We start from the raw sequence: 13,848 nt of genomic DNA on the forward strand, positions 1-13,848 counted from the left end.
AATGCAGCAGTTCAAGGTGACAGCCCTTCACCACCTGCTCCAGGGGAATTACAGGTAGGCAATATATGATGAACCAGTGATGCCTATATCCTATGAATGCATCTTAAAAAAAACAGAACAATTGTGCAATGCAGCTGTCAAAGCTCACTTATCGCACCTTATTAACAATATAAATTTTAACATTAATAAAATATTTCATGGTACTTGGGATGAAGGAAGGAATGGAATGTGTACCTACATTGGGATAACTGATTGCCAATTGAAGGTTTACTCAAAAAACTTCATAGATCCAAAAGATAGAGGAGAAGCAAAGAGGGTGACCTTTCCAATGCTAGTGAATAGGCCAAGATGGTTGACAACAATGCTTTCAAATGTGAAGTAAATGGAGAGCAGGAAGCAAGGAAACCAAACTCAGAAGACTGAAAAACAATGGGATGCAAGGTTGGTTGAGGATGCCAAAGTTGGACAGGCTGTAAAATAGGGGCAGAATTCTTGAGGGCCATCTTGTTACACAGTAGCAGTTCCCCACCCCTGGCCTGGGAGGTCCAAGTTTAAGTCTGACCTGCTCCAGAGGTGTATAACTAACATCTCTGAACAGGTTGATCAGGTTGCATAGATTCTACATTCAATGCAGCATAAACATTAATCCATTACAGATCAAGATGGACTGAACTTGGTATAGGTGGCTGCAATCTGGGCAAATCGGGAAGTTCTTAAGCTGATGTTGAATAAATTGTATCTAAAAGGCAATGAGCATGGACAGTATGTACAAGGCTACTGTGGTGAATTTGTTCCAAGATTATCTTCCATTCAAATTAGAGATTAGACCTTGGCTTCATTTTGGGGAAAAAATACTCTGTTCCTGGAGTATTCTTCTGTACATTGCAATTGGTTACAGCTGTTCCATTATATATAGCTTTAACATAATAAGAAGCTGCACGAGACAAAAGCATTATCTGAACCAAAGTTAAGGAAATATGCAAAAGTACAGCTTAATCTTTATGAAGATTTTAGTAATGTTAACCCTTTCCTATCAGTTTCAAATTGAGGATTTATGCTTTATAACTAGGCAAAGATTTGGCAAAGAAAATTCAGGAAGCCATTAGTTAGCACCAATATGTTCCTCTGTACCAAAAGAAAACAAGAGTCCAAGCTTTTACAACACAGAAAAAGGCCCTTTGACATTGATGTGATGAGCCAATCATTGAGTATCTATCTATTCTAATCTTATTTCTCTAGCATTAAAACAGAGTTTTGTGTGCTATGACATTTCAACTGTTTATCCAAATACTGCTTCAATGTCAAGTGTCCCTGATCTTCTAGGTAGCGAGTTCCAGATAGCTAACCAACCACTGGGCAAAAATGATTTTCCTCACAACTCCTTTAAGCCTCACACCCCTTATCTTAAAACTGTGCACCCAGTTATCACACTACTAAAAGGGAAAAGTTTCTCCCTACCTACTCCACTCAACTTTGCATAAATCAATCAGGTTCTCCTCAGCCTTCTCTGCTAGGAGGAAAACAACCCCAGCCTAACTAATCACTCTTCACAGCTGAATCACTCCAACCCAAGAGACATTCTCTGCATCCTCTCTAATGCAATCAGCAGTACTCACAGTACTGCAGCTTGGCATAACTAATGATATATACATCATAACCACCCTGCTCTTGCATTCAAGGACATGACTAATTGCCTTAAGTATCTTACCTGCCTATAGCTTCAAGAATCCATGGACAAGGCCCTTCTGGTCCTCTGTTCTATTTAGGTTCCTAGCATTCAACATGTACCCCCTCATTTTGGTAGCATTACCAAAATCACCTCATTTTTCAGGATTAAATTCCATTTTTCAGTGTTCAGCCCATCGATATCTGTAGTCTTGCAGTCGAAGACTATCCTCCTCACTACTTAGTACACCAGCAAATAAAACACTCATTTATTTCAAATTACTTCTGCTCTACTATAGCCAACTGTGCCTAATTAGGCTATATGACATCCACGGAGAGCAAGTTTCAGCCCACAGTAAGCAGCACAGATCATGTATGCAGAAATCACAGCATCAGGATGTGTACAATTTGGGAATTGTATTGCCATTTCATTAAGAGCAGGTCAGAGTCGGAGAACCTTGCAGCAAGTGACTTACATCCTCACTTCCCAAAAACATATCCACCATCCACAGGGTACAAGTCAGGAAATTGATAGAATATGCTCCATTTATCAGGATGGGTACAGCTCCAAAAAAACTCAAAAAGATCAACATTGTTCAGGACAAAACAATGCTCTTAATTGGCATTTCATCCACAAATTTAAAACATTCACTCTCTGCAGTAGCAGTACACCGTGACAACAATATACATAGTATAAAGAAGAGCAGGAATGTGCCAAGGTCCTTCCTCAGCATCTTCCAAACTCATGGCCTCTCAGCAAGCACATGGAATAACATCAGCTGCAAGCTCCCCTCTAAGTTACAAAACATTAAAGCTATAATCACTATTTCTCCATTGTCACCGAGCCAAAGCCCTGGATCCATGGGTGTATATGCAGCTCTTGGGCTGCAAGGGATCAAGGCTGACTCCCATGCTTTCTCAAAAGGCAAACAGGAGAATGGGCAACAAATGTTGGATGTGCCATGGATGATCACATTCAATGAATGAATAACAAATAGGCAAGGTTACTAAATTTGCAATGTTTAAGTTTCTAAATTGGACTCAGGTGCAACAAAATTGAAAATGAACCTAACATTCAAATTGGGTATTTCTTAGCATTTAATGTACAATACTAGACAAATACCAGGTAAATCAATATAACAGGTATATCAGTGAGGTGTTCACTAAAATTTCAGAAGAGCAGAATTATAAATTTAACAATAATTATTTATCATGACAAGTCACAGACAAATTAACAATGTACAGCTCCAGTTTAGCATAACAAAAAGAACATTACTGCACAAAAGTAGTTGATAAAACCTGTCTTTTTGTCTGTCAAAATTTGGCAGTAAGTGATTTCATTATCCTACTATAAACTGATTAAAAACCCAAGAATAACAGCCTGAAAACAGGGACAGGACGAGCCCCAATCACCTCTCACCATGTCACTCTCTGAATCATAATTCAAGAAGTTTCTGCAGCATTTTGGCTCCTCGCATGGTTTAAAATACATAAATTTTACCTTTGCATATAATCCTGAGCACAGAGACAAAATTAAAGCTGTCAGCTGCAACAGTTACACAGACTGCCCCAAAAATAAAATGGTTAATGCCTAAGCTCAATTCGGTTCAACAGTAATGATACACCAAGATTCATTTTCATATTCTATGTTGGTTTAACCTTGAACAATTCATCAGATAACCTTTAATAGGATAAATTCTAACATTCAATGAATACAGCTTTGTATAGCTATTTGAATGGATATTTGATTCTTTATCCTAGACTGCTCTTATTTTGGAAAAACTGCAGAGTTGTACTAAATTTACACATTGAATGGCTAATTATTTGAGAAGTTACTTTTGCAACACACCTGGTGAGAGCTTTGTTGTACAGGTCCACACAAATTGCTGTATGCCAGTTTGGAGAATATAGTTTTTTTCCTTTTTCTAAGATCTTTTCCCAAAGATTTACTTCTGTAGAAAGGAAACAAATTCTGTAATCAATTTAAGATCCGAAATAAACTAGAATCATCTTCAAGCTTCAAGCTGGTTGAACAATTCATATGTCAATCTTCATTTCCATTTTACTGTGTTTCAGCTATGTTATGTTTCGCTTTCACTTCCAATTTAAGAAACTACTCAGAAGAGAACATGCTGTCAAACATGTCTTGTTTGACTATTCCAAACTGTACCTATTCCTGAATTACAAAGAAAGAAACTAGTTATCCTGTCTGCTAAACAAGTACCTTGTCCAAACTGTCGTCTTTACATTAGCCAACAGTACACCTGAGATACAGGACACCTCAGCTCAGTGAGCCACTCCTGCTGCCTTTGAATATCACAGAAGTTTTCGCAAAGTATTTGTGCATCAGTGACTACTTGAATGAGTTAAAAAAGCCAATCAGGAGCATAATGTATCGGAGCCTCATCACATTCCAGTTTAGGATGTGAAATTCAGCTTAAAAAGTATCCTTTTTATTTGCAAACAATGTTTCAATATCCAAGATAGAGTACAATGCACTGTGACACTCAAGTTAAAGTACATTTAATTGTGAAGGCAAAATTTTTTATACAGTTTTTCAATCTCTACTGGACTCAAATCCTGACTTTCATGAACCATTAATCTTGATGTGCACCACTAGTTTCAAAGAAAACAGTATTTGCTTTCAGCTTCTGTTACAAGTTTAATCAATTAGTCTGTGCCAGTCAAAAACAAGCACTTAACTATTCTAAACGCCTTTCCTAGCAGTTGGCCCATAGTCTTGAAGCAATGACATCCTAACTGCATATATAAATACTTCTTAAATATTGAGAGAGTTTCTGCCTCTAATATCCTTTCAGGCAAGGATTCCTCTCCGCCCTCTAGGTGAAAAGATTTTCCTGACAGCCCCTCTAAATCTCCAGCCCCTTACCTTAAAACCATGCCAAAACTATGCCCTATTGAAGATAGCAAAAACTGCAGGTGCTGGAGTCAGAGATAATACAGAATGGAGCTGGAAGAACACAGCAGGCCAGACAGCAAAGGAGCAGGAAAGTTGACATTTCCGATCGGAATCCTTCTTCAGTAGTAGGGAGAGGGGAGGGGTGGGGCTGAGGAAAGTAGGTGGGATGGTGATAGGTGAGTGCAGGTAGGGAGTGGGGCAGGTAGGTGGGAGAGATGATGGACAAGTTGCGTCAGGTCAAGGAGGCAGGGATGAGAGGGAGAGTTGGACATGGGATGAGGCCAGGGATGGGGAGATTTTAGAACTGGTGAAATCCACGTTTTGAGGGTGGTGTCAGTGTGACACTGGAGGAGGCCCATGATGGGCATGTCAACCAGAGTGTGGGAGGGGGAGCTATGAGCACCTACGCTGTACGTGACAAATGACAACACCTTCCAGGTGCCAACCATTTTAACTCCCCTACCCTCCAGGCTGACACATCCATTCTAGGCATCCTCCAGTATCACAGCACCACCTGCAAACTGCAGGATCAACAGCTCATATTCTCTCTCAGGAGCTTACACCCGACAGCCAAAACATGAATTCTACAGTTTTAGAGTCTCCCCAATCCTGGCCTCGTCCCATCTCCAACCATCCCTCTCATTCCCACCTCCCTGGCCTGACTTGTCCTGTCCATCTTCTCTCCCACCTATTCACCACTCCCATCCCACTGACCGATCCCCACCACTCCCTACCTGCACTCAACTATAACCATCTCACATATCCTACTCAGCACCACCCCTCCTCGCTATTTATTTCTGAGCTCCCTTTCCCCTCCCCATTTCTGAAGAAGGGTCCTGACCCAAAACGTCAACTTTCCTGTTCCTCTGATGTCGTCTGGCCTTCTGTGTTCCTCCAGCTCGTGTTATCGATGCCGTAATAATGAGGAATATGACTGAATAATCAAAACTTACAAATGGAAATCATTCTTTTAAATATTTCACGACATAGAAGTCGTGTATGTCTCTCTTCTTAATCATTTGAAAAGGGCCCTTCTATAGACAGCAGTTAACTCAGTAAAAGGACAAGATTAGGGCACATTCACAGAACGGAACAGGCTGCATACCCAAGTATTTTCAGTATGGTGAGGTAACCAAAATTTGATGACAATGACCCAAACTGTAATTGAAAGTTGCTTGCAAACATGACAATGACAAGTCTAATGATCCATTCTGCACCTACACATCACAAGCCACCAAAGAAAACAGTTACATCATCCACAGACAGTGTGCATCACATGACAGTGGCCTGGCAACTGGTGCCAACACCAAAAACAAACTGATAGCCAGTTTGTAAGAAGCACTTAATTGTAGAACCTGCTTTTCTTTTATTAGTCTTTTAACTGCCATCAGCAAAAGTGTATGATATGAAACCACTGTATCCTGTCACTAAACAGATTTGATTTGCCCCATATTCTTCATCATGCCTAGATTGCGAACTAACTTCCATCAGCTTTACTATACTTTTTGGATCAAGTTTAATATTAAATATGAGAACAACTTAGTTGAATGTGTATACATACAGACAGACAGCTTTATCACTACCTTTTTGAATAGACTTGGAGAGGATTAAATATAACCTTAAGCATATTATTAAATTGAAAAGCGTGCAGAAGAGATTTGCAAGAATGCTCCCAAGACTGGAGGGTTTGAATTATAAGCAGAGACTGGGGCTTCTTTCACTTGAACATGGAAGATGGAGGAGTGACCTTATGGAGGTTTACAAAATCATGGCAGGCATAGGAAAAGTGAATAGCAAAGGTCTTTTCCCGACGGTAGGGGAGTTCCAAACAAGTAGGCATAATTTTAAGGTGAGGGAAGAAAGATTTCAGAAGGACCCAAAGGGCAACGTTTTCCACACAGAGGGTAGTTCATATGTGGAAGCAAATGCCAGAGGAAGTGGTAGATGCAGGGACAGTTACAACATTTAAAAGATATTTGAACAGATGCACGAGTAGGAAATATTCAGAGGGATATGGGTCAAACACAGGCAAATGGGACTAGTTCAGTTTGGGGAACATGGTCAGCATGGACAAGTGAAACTGGAGGGTCAGTTTTCTGTGCATATGACTATGACGATGTGGATAATTGGGATTTAAAGTTAAGTGAGGTGTCGTAATTAAAACACGGTAATCAAAATTAACCTAGGCTAAGTGAAGCACAAGGATTCAAAATCTTTTGAATGAAATTTAACATTTTGAAACACAGCATCTAAAGTTGAAAGGTACAGAGCATGTCAGCAACTAAAGGATTCCCCTGTGGTTGATGCGTTTTGAGATGGTGCGAAGTCCAAACACTGCTCCACAGCCTCTACTCCATAAATGGCTGGTGTGGTTGAAAGTTCAGGTAGATGAAGTGTTTGCAGATTTGTGCATTCTCTCAAACACAGACACCTCTACATATGCACAACAGAGCTTCTTGAAGAGTTCAGTGCCTTCCAAAATGAACGACCAAAGTGCAGGTGGCTCATAAAACAACAACTCCCATTAACTGGCGAGGTCTCTTCAGAGATGCTGTGAGGGCATCCCTAAAATATCTCCACTTTCTTCTTGGGAATCACCGGTCATGACCAATTCAAAGCAGAACAATTTCTTCAGGATTTGGCATTAGGCACATGAACAACATGTCCCACCCAAACGTGTCTTTTTATTTTCCCTTGAGAATCGTGTCTTAACATTAGCCTTGCTTGCCTGGGAGTGGACACTGCCATTTGACTGCTTATGGAAGATCTTGTAAAGACTGCCCTGATGTTAACTCACCGTTGCTTTGAGTTGCCTTCAAGTGTCCAAGTCTTCAAGATATATAGGAACCAGGAGGTTCCCAAGATTGGAAGTTCCACACTTACCACAATCTTGCCATTTTGGGAGTGGTCGGTGTTGTTCTGTTAAGACAGCTGACTGGAAAGGACCTTCATTTATCAGGTAGTTAGTAAAAGGATCGTTTTTCCTCACATATTTCAACCAAGAGCTCAACAGCAACCTGGAGCTTAATTTCTGAGCAAACATGCTTACAGGTGTTATCTGCAGACTGGAGCTCAATAGCTTAGGCTGGGATGATTTTGGTTTTGAATGGAAAACTTAAAACAAATTTCTTGTCTGTCCCACACATGCAAGGATGCCCCAAGGCGTTGTATATTGGCGAGACCATGTAGATGCTATGACAATGGATGAATGGACGCTCGAGCGACAATCAGACAGGAATGTACCCTCCCAGCCGTGGAACACTTCAGCAGTTAAGGACATTCAGCCTCCAATCTTCCGCTAAGTGGCCTCCAAGGCAGATTTCTAAGATACACAACAACACAGAATCGCCGAGCAGAAATTGATAGCCAAGTTCCATACACATGAAGACAGCCTCAACAGTAACCTTGGGTTCATGTCACGTTACATGTGATCCCACCATACTGTTCTGTATTTGTAAAACTCCCTCATTGTCCTGTTTTGACTTAATAACCTCAATAATTTGTTATGATCTGTCTACCTTAATAAATTTGTACAGATATGGATTACTTACTCTGGTTAGATAATCAATATGCAACTCTTATAGCTATTATGCTATTACAGTCATTCAGGTGGTCTCCAGCACCACCGTATTTTAATTCTTTGTAATTATTTCTCTACCTCATTTAATCAGATGGTAGGTCATCCCTTCGCTTGTTATTCAGGTGTTGACACTGCACTCACACCATCTTACGCTTTTGATCACCTGCACAAAATTATTGACATTCTACTCAAACCAGTTGTTTAATCTTTTGACCTCCCTGCCCATAAATTGTGTGTGTGTATGTTCTCTTCTCTCACTTCACCCGACAAAGGGTCTGCACTCTAAAAGCTTGCGATTTCAAATAAACCTGTTGTACTACAATCTGATGTCTTATGATATCTGACTTTGCGCACACGAGTCCAACATTGGCACCTCCACATTATCTTCTTGCATGACAACTGTTTGCCAAAGGTACGGTGCAGTACTGCACTGGAAAAAAATGGAGGACAGCGTCGATGCATCGATATACAGTGTTGAGTAACTCAGTCATATGGTGTGATAGTTCCAACAGTGAGGATTATACACTTCATCATGGAGTGGGTAAGGATGGGAACAAATTTCTGAGGACAGCCAAACTTGGAGGTTATTCCATAAGTTTTCACTATGAACACAGTCAAAGGCTTCATGAGATGGCAAGGGCCACATTCAGCAGTTGATGGTGTTCCAAGCATTTTTCTGGAATTCACCACATACCAAAGATTACAGCTGAAGTGCCTCTTGATGTGTGAAAAACCACATAGCAACTCAGAATGGAGCTCTTTGATCACTGGGAAGAGGAAAAGGAGGATCTCTGTAACAACATTCCTTGTGACCAGCAGCAAAAAGTTTCCACTGTAGTTACCATAAATGGAATTGCCACCCTTCTTGAATGTAATCACAATCACAGCATCCCTGAAATCCCAAGATATCTGTTCTTCTTCCCAGATAATTGACTTCAGGTTACGCAGCCATCCCTCAAATCCATATGCACCGTGTCTCAAAATTTGAGCAGGGATTTCATCTGCTCTAGGGGGTGAATGTTCAGCTAAATTACCCTTTCAATTCATTCCAGACTAGGGTAGCACCAAGACTGAGCTAACTATATTCCCAACAGTGTCACAGGCTCTGTGTTAGCAGGGATAATCAACCAGGTTTCCATTTCTGCCCATCCTTTAATACATATGTACTACATACATGTAGAAACTGAACGCAAGCAGGATTAGACTTGGCAACAATTTACAATTGAAAGGTCTGCTCCAAATACGTACAGGGGTTAACACAAAGAATAGCAATTTGGCCAAGTGTCAAATGAGAAACGACATCTGTACAGGGGTGTTATTCCACATTAACTTCTGTTGAATTTTAATGACTGGCCACAGGTCAAGCTGCAGGAACACAATTTTATCCTTATATAAATATTGTTAAGAACCACCTCAACCAAACCAGTTAATATATTTTATCATTTACTTAATGTAACACTTCACAATCTCTTTCAAAGTTTGAAATTCTAACAGGAGTTTTTTTTAAAATTATTACAGAAACCCTACAATGTGGAAGCAGGCCATTTGGCCCATCGAGCCCACATTGACCCTCTGAAGAACATCCCACTTAACCCTGCATTTACCATTGGAAATCTACCTAACCTGCATGTTTTTGGACTGTGGCAGAAAACTGGAGCATCTAGAAAAAACCCATGCAGAAACAGGGAGAATGTGCAAACGCCACACATGGTCGCCCTGGGGTGGTATCGAACACAGGTATTTGGTGCTGTGAGGCAGTGGTGCTAACCACTGTGCCATCCAAGTTACTGCTATTACATTTACATAACCATATAGCGAGACTCTGTACTTTTACAGGTCATTGCATTAACTATCTGCACAGAAAACACACATTTGGGCAGCTTCTATGGTTTTATCCACCAGTCATGAACGATAATTTGATATTATCAGGGAGACTGCTGAGAATGTTGACTTGCAATAAGATAGGCCAGACCTGCTTTTCCCCTTTATCCAGAAGGTAATTGGACCTACTTTCTCTTCACCCATGACAGACCCAGAGTTGTGTTTTTTTATTATTGGTTGGGCTCACTTTCTTCTAATCTGCAGCAGCTAATTCCTATTGGTCTAGTAAATAATGATGACAACTTCCTCCAGACAGAATGTTGCTAGTGTTTCCATGGTGCTGAAGACCAACTGTTTTCCCCATAATGTACATCACTTCAGCAGATAAACAATTCACAGTAAGCAAATTGCATAAATATTCAAGAAAACATTCTTATATCCTGCTTTTCACCTTGCTTTTGGTCAAGAGGCAAAGAAAAAAAGCTTAGTCACTAACATACTGGACAAAACTAACTTGGTAAGATCCAACCCAGTCCAGAGGAGAACAGAAAATAACTAGTGATAACAAAAATTGTAATTAAAAAAACACAAGAAGTATCAAGACTGCAATACATCACATTGCAGCACAGCCTCCAAACATAGACAATGCAAGTCACAACTTGTTACATTTTATTTTTAAAAATATCCAAGACAGAAAACAATATATACCCAAAACGTCACCTTTCCTGCTCCTCTGTCGCTGCCTGGCCCGCTGTGTTCCTCCAGACCCGCACTGTGTTGTCTCTGACTTCAGTAGCAAGAACTGCAGATATCTCATACTGTAACACAAGTACTCCCTGTCTCCTTCTGTACAAGTTTATTTTTAAGATGGGTCTGAAGGGGGAGGTAGGATCATTAGATGATTAACTGATTTGTTACCAGCTCATGGCTGTCATGAGAGAAACACATTAACTATGGACGCCAATGGCCAGAATCATACTTTTCAAAAATCATATTTACTGCAGACAGATCGAATTTACAGCATTAAATATAACGTCTTCAGTCCCAAAGTAAACACAATGAAGCGTACACGACTGACTAATAAAACTCTATCGATTTCCTTAACGCGATATACAATCTGGACATTTCAAATATTGACAGTGCAATTAAGTGTTGATGTACTGAAGAACAGATAAATGAACGCTTTATCTCTGGAACACAATAAAAGAGTAGATGGTTAATTATCTGTTCCTAACCTGACACCAAACCCAAAGCCTAGGCCTTCGCAAATGAAAGTAAAATGGAAATAACAGCCAACTCTCCTACAGCTGGTCAGTGAGAAAATGCTCCGGTTTATTGGGCATAAGAAAGAATTTCATGCAACAAGCGTCTTCTAAGATCTTCGGTGCATTTGATTTTGGCCCATCCGAAAGTGCGGCGAAGAAACTAATCGCGAAATTTATGTTTTCCTTTATTTTAGAAAGGGCTAGAGCCAGGCACGGGTGGGTGTGGGGAAGGGGAGGAGGAAAAGCCATTTTGAACGTTTTGCGCCACACACCGCTCTTCCCGGAGAATTGAGCGGTCACTCCCCACAGTCCGCCCTCATTCACCAGCTCAGCCCCATCTCTCCGGCTGTTTTCCAGGGAGGGGCCCGGAGACTCCCCGCTTACCTGAGGCCAAAAACCCTCCAACAGTCGTCACACGCCCACGGACTCCATCTTGTCTCCTGAGCGATGAGGGTCAAAGGTCAGCTCTTCCCCTTCGCCGGCGGCTTTCCGTCCCGCTGCAAGTCCGAGTTCGGACCATGCGGGGGCGATGATGAGCGGGACACGTTACAAACCAGGTTCTCCCTCCTGCCACATGAGACGCTGTCCCGGGCGTTTACAAACGCTCCCTAGTCCTGGCACGAGAGATAACACGGTATAGCGCTGGATGAACACAACAGGCCAAGCAGTATCATCGGAGCCGGAAAGCCGACGTTTCAGGCTTAGGCCCTTCAACAGAAACCCCAGTCCTGCCACAGGTGGAGCTGTTCCCCTAACATTTTAAAAAAGACAAAAGCTCAAGGTGTTTAGCCGGTGCTTCACAAGTTGGGGGGCAGTGCTCCTGATAGGGAAAAGCACAGGGCAAACACTCGTGCAGTTTTAGATAAAAAAACAGAAATTGCTGAAGAATTTCAGCAAGCCTGGCTGCATATGTGGAAGAGATAAACAACTGATTGCCTTTGATGAGATTTGGAAAATGATGTTGCCAAAGCAGGAGCAAGTGCAACAGATGGTGAAGTGCTCAGAGCAAAAGATAAAGAGAGTGCTAATGGTTGTAGAGAAAAGATATAGATACGGAATAGATGTTAATGGTTAAAGAGATAGTAGGAACTGCAGATGCTGGAGAATCTGAGATAACGAGGTGTAGAGCTGGATGAACACAGCAGGCCAAGCAGGAAGGCTGAAGTTTTGGGCCTAGACCCTTCATCAGAAATGGGGGAGGGTAGGGGGTTCTGAAATAAATAGGGAGAGAGGGGGAGGCAGATTTGAAGATGGAAAGAGGAGAAGATAGGCATATAGGAAACAGACAGGTCAAAGAGGCAGGGGTGGAACCAGTAAAGGTGAGTGTAGGTGGGGAGTTAAGGAGGAGATATGTCAGTCCAAGGAGGATGGACAGGTCAAGGGGGTGGATGAGGTTAGCAGGTAGGAGATGGGGGTGGGGTTGAGGTGGGAGGAAGGATAGGTTAGGGAGGTGGGGACAAGCTGGGCTGGTTTTGGCATGTGGTAGGGCAAGAGGATTTGTTTATTACAGAAAGTAAACCAGCTCAGTTGAAAGCAAACTTATGACAACAAGGTACAATGCAGGGTGGGTGGGGCTGTAATTGAATGGAACTGCGTGTCGAGCATTGAAGGCTGTAAAGAGCCCAAACAGAAAGGGAGGTGCTGTTTCTCAAGCAAATGTTGAGTTTTATTGAGTACAGTGGCTGTGGTTAGCACTGCTGTCTCTCAGCACCAGGGACATCTGTTCAATTCTAGACTCAGATAATTGTTTGTGAGAATTTTATGCATTCTCCCTATGTCTGCATGCGTTTCCTTCCACAGTCCAAAGATGTGCAGGTTGGGTGGATAGGCCATGGGAAATGCATCGTTACAGCGATGGGTCTGAGTGGTATACTCTTTAGAGGGGTGGTGTGTCTTAATGGGCCAAGTGACCTGCTTCCACACTGCAGGGATTCTGCAGGCACTGTAGCAGACCTAAGACAAAAATGTTAGCATGCGAGTAAGTTGGTGTGTTGAACTGTTAGGTGACTGGAAGACTACAAATTCAACTGTGCACAGGTAAAGTCTTTCAGGTACGGACAAAAACTGCAGATGCTGGAATTTGGAAACAAAAACAGAAATTGCTGGAAGAACAAGTCTGAAGAAGGATCACTGGATCTGAAATGTAAACTCTGCTTTCTCTCCAAGATGCTGCCAGATCTGTTGAGTTTTCCCAGCACTTTCAGTTTTTGTTTCTTTCAAGTACCAAATGGCTTCCTGAGACTATAAGACAGTGCACTTAGCTATGAGGTCCAGTTTCAGAGGTGTGTCATAGCATATCTCAATAGGTTGATTAAAAATATCTCAGACAGTGTTTAGATATACTGATCGAGGTGTACAAGGTAATGAGAGGCATGGGTAGAGTCGATAGCCAGAGACTTTTCCCCAGGGCAGGATTGACTGCCACGAGGGGTCATAGTTTTAAGGTGTTAGGAGGAAGGTATAGAGGAGACGTCAGAGGGAGGTTCTTCACCCAGAGAGTTGTGAGCGCATGGAATAGTTTGTCAGTGGATGTCGTGGAAGCGGAGTCATTAGTGACATTTAAGCAACTGCTGGACGTGCACATGGACAACAGTGAA

General features: G+C 41.7%; 1 protein-coding gene across 6 annotated transcripts in view; it reads right to left on the reverse strand.

Annotated features, from left to right (window-relative positions):
* The window catches only part of LOC125452474 (bcl-2-associated transcription factor 1-like), a 72,438-nt gene extending 60,685 nt beyond the window's left edge, over positions 1 to 11,753 (reverse strand). For 5 of the 6 annotated variants that reach the window (XM_048530938.1, XM_048530935.1, XM_048530937.1 and 2 more), the window contains exons 1-2: positions 11,636 to 11,753; positions 3,515 to 3,617 (exon numbers count right to left, since the gene is read on the reverse strand). The gene's annotated coding sequence lies outside the window, so the exon portion shown is untranslated. The remainder of the gene's footprint in view (positions 1 to 3,514; positions 3,618 to 11,635) is intronic. The other variant, XM_048530933.2, reaches the window with a different exon arrangement.
* Between the last annotated feature and the right edge of the window lie 2,095 nt (positions 11,754 to 13,848).

This window comes from Stegostoma tigrinum, chromosome 4 (genome assembly GCF_030684315.1).
Source record: "Stegostoma tigrinum isolate sSteTig4 chromosome 4, sSteTig4.hap1, whole genome shotgun sequence".
NCBI lineage: Eukaryota > Metazoa > Chordata > Chondrichthyes > Orectolobiformes > Stegostomatidae > Stegostoma > Stegostoma tigrinum.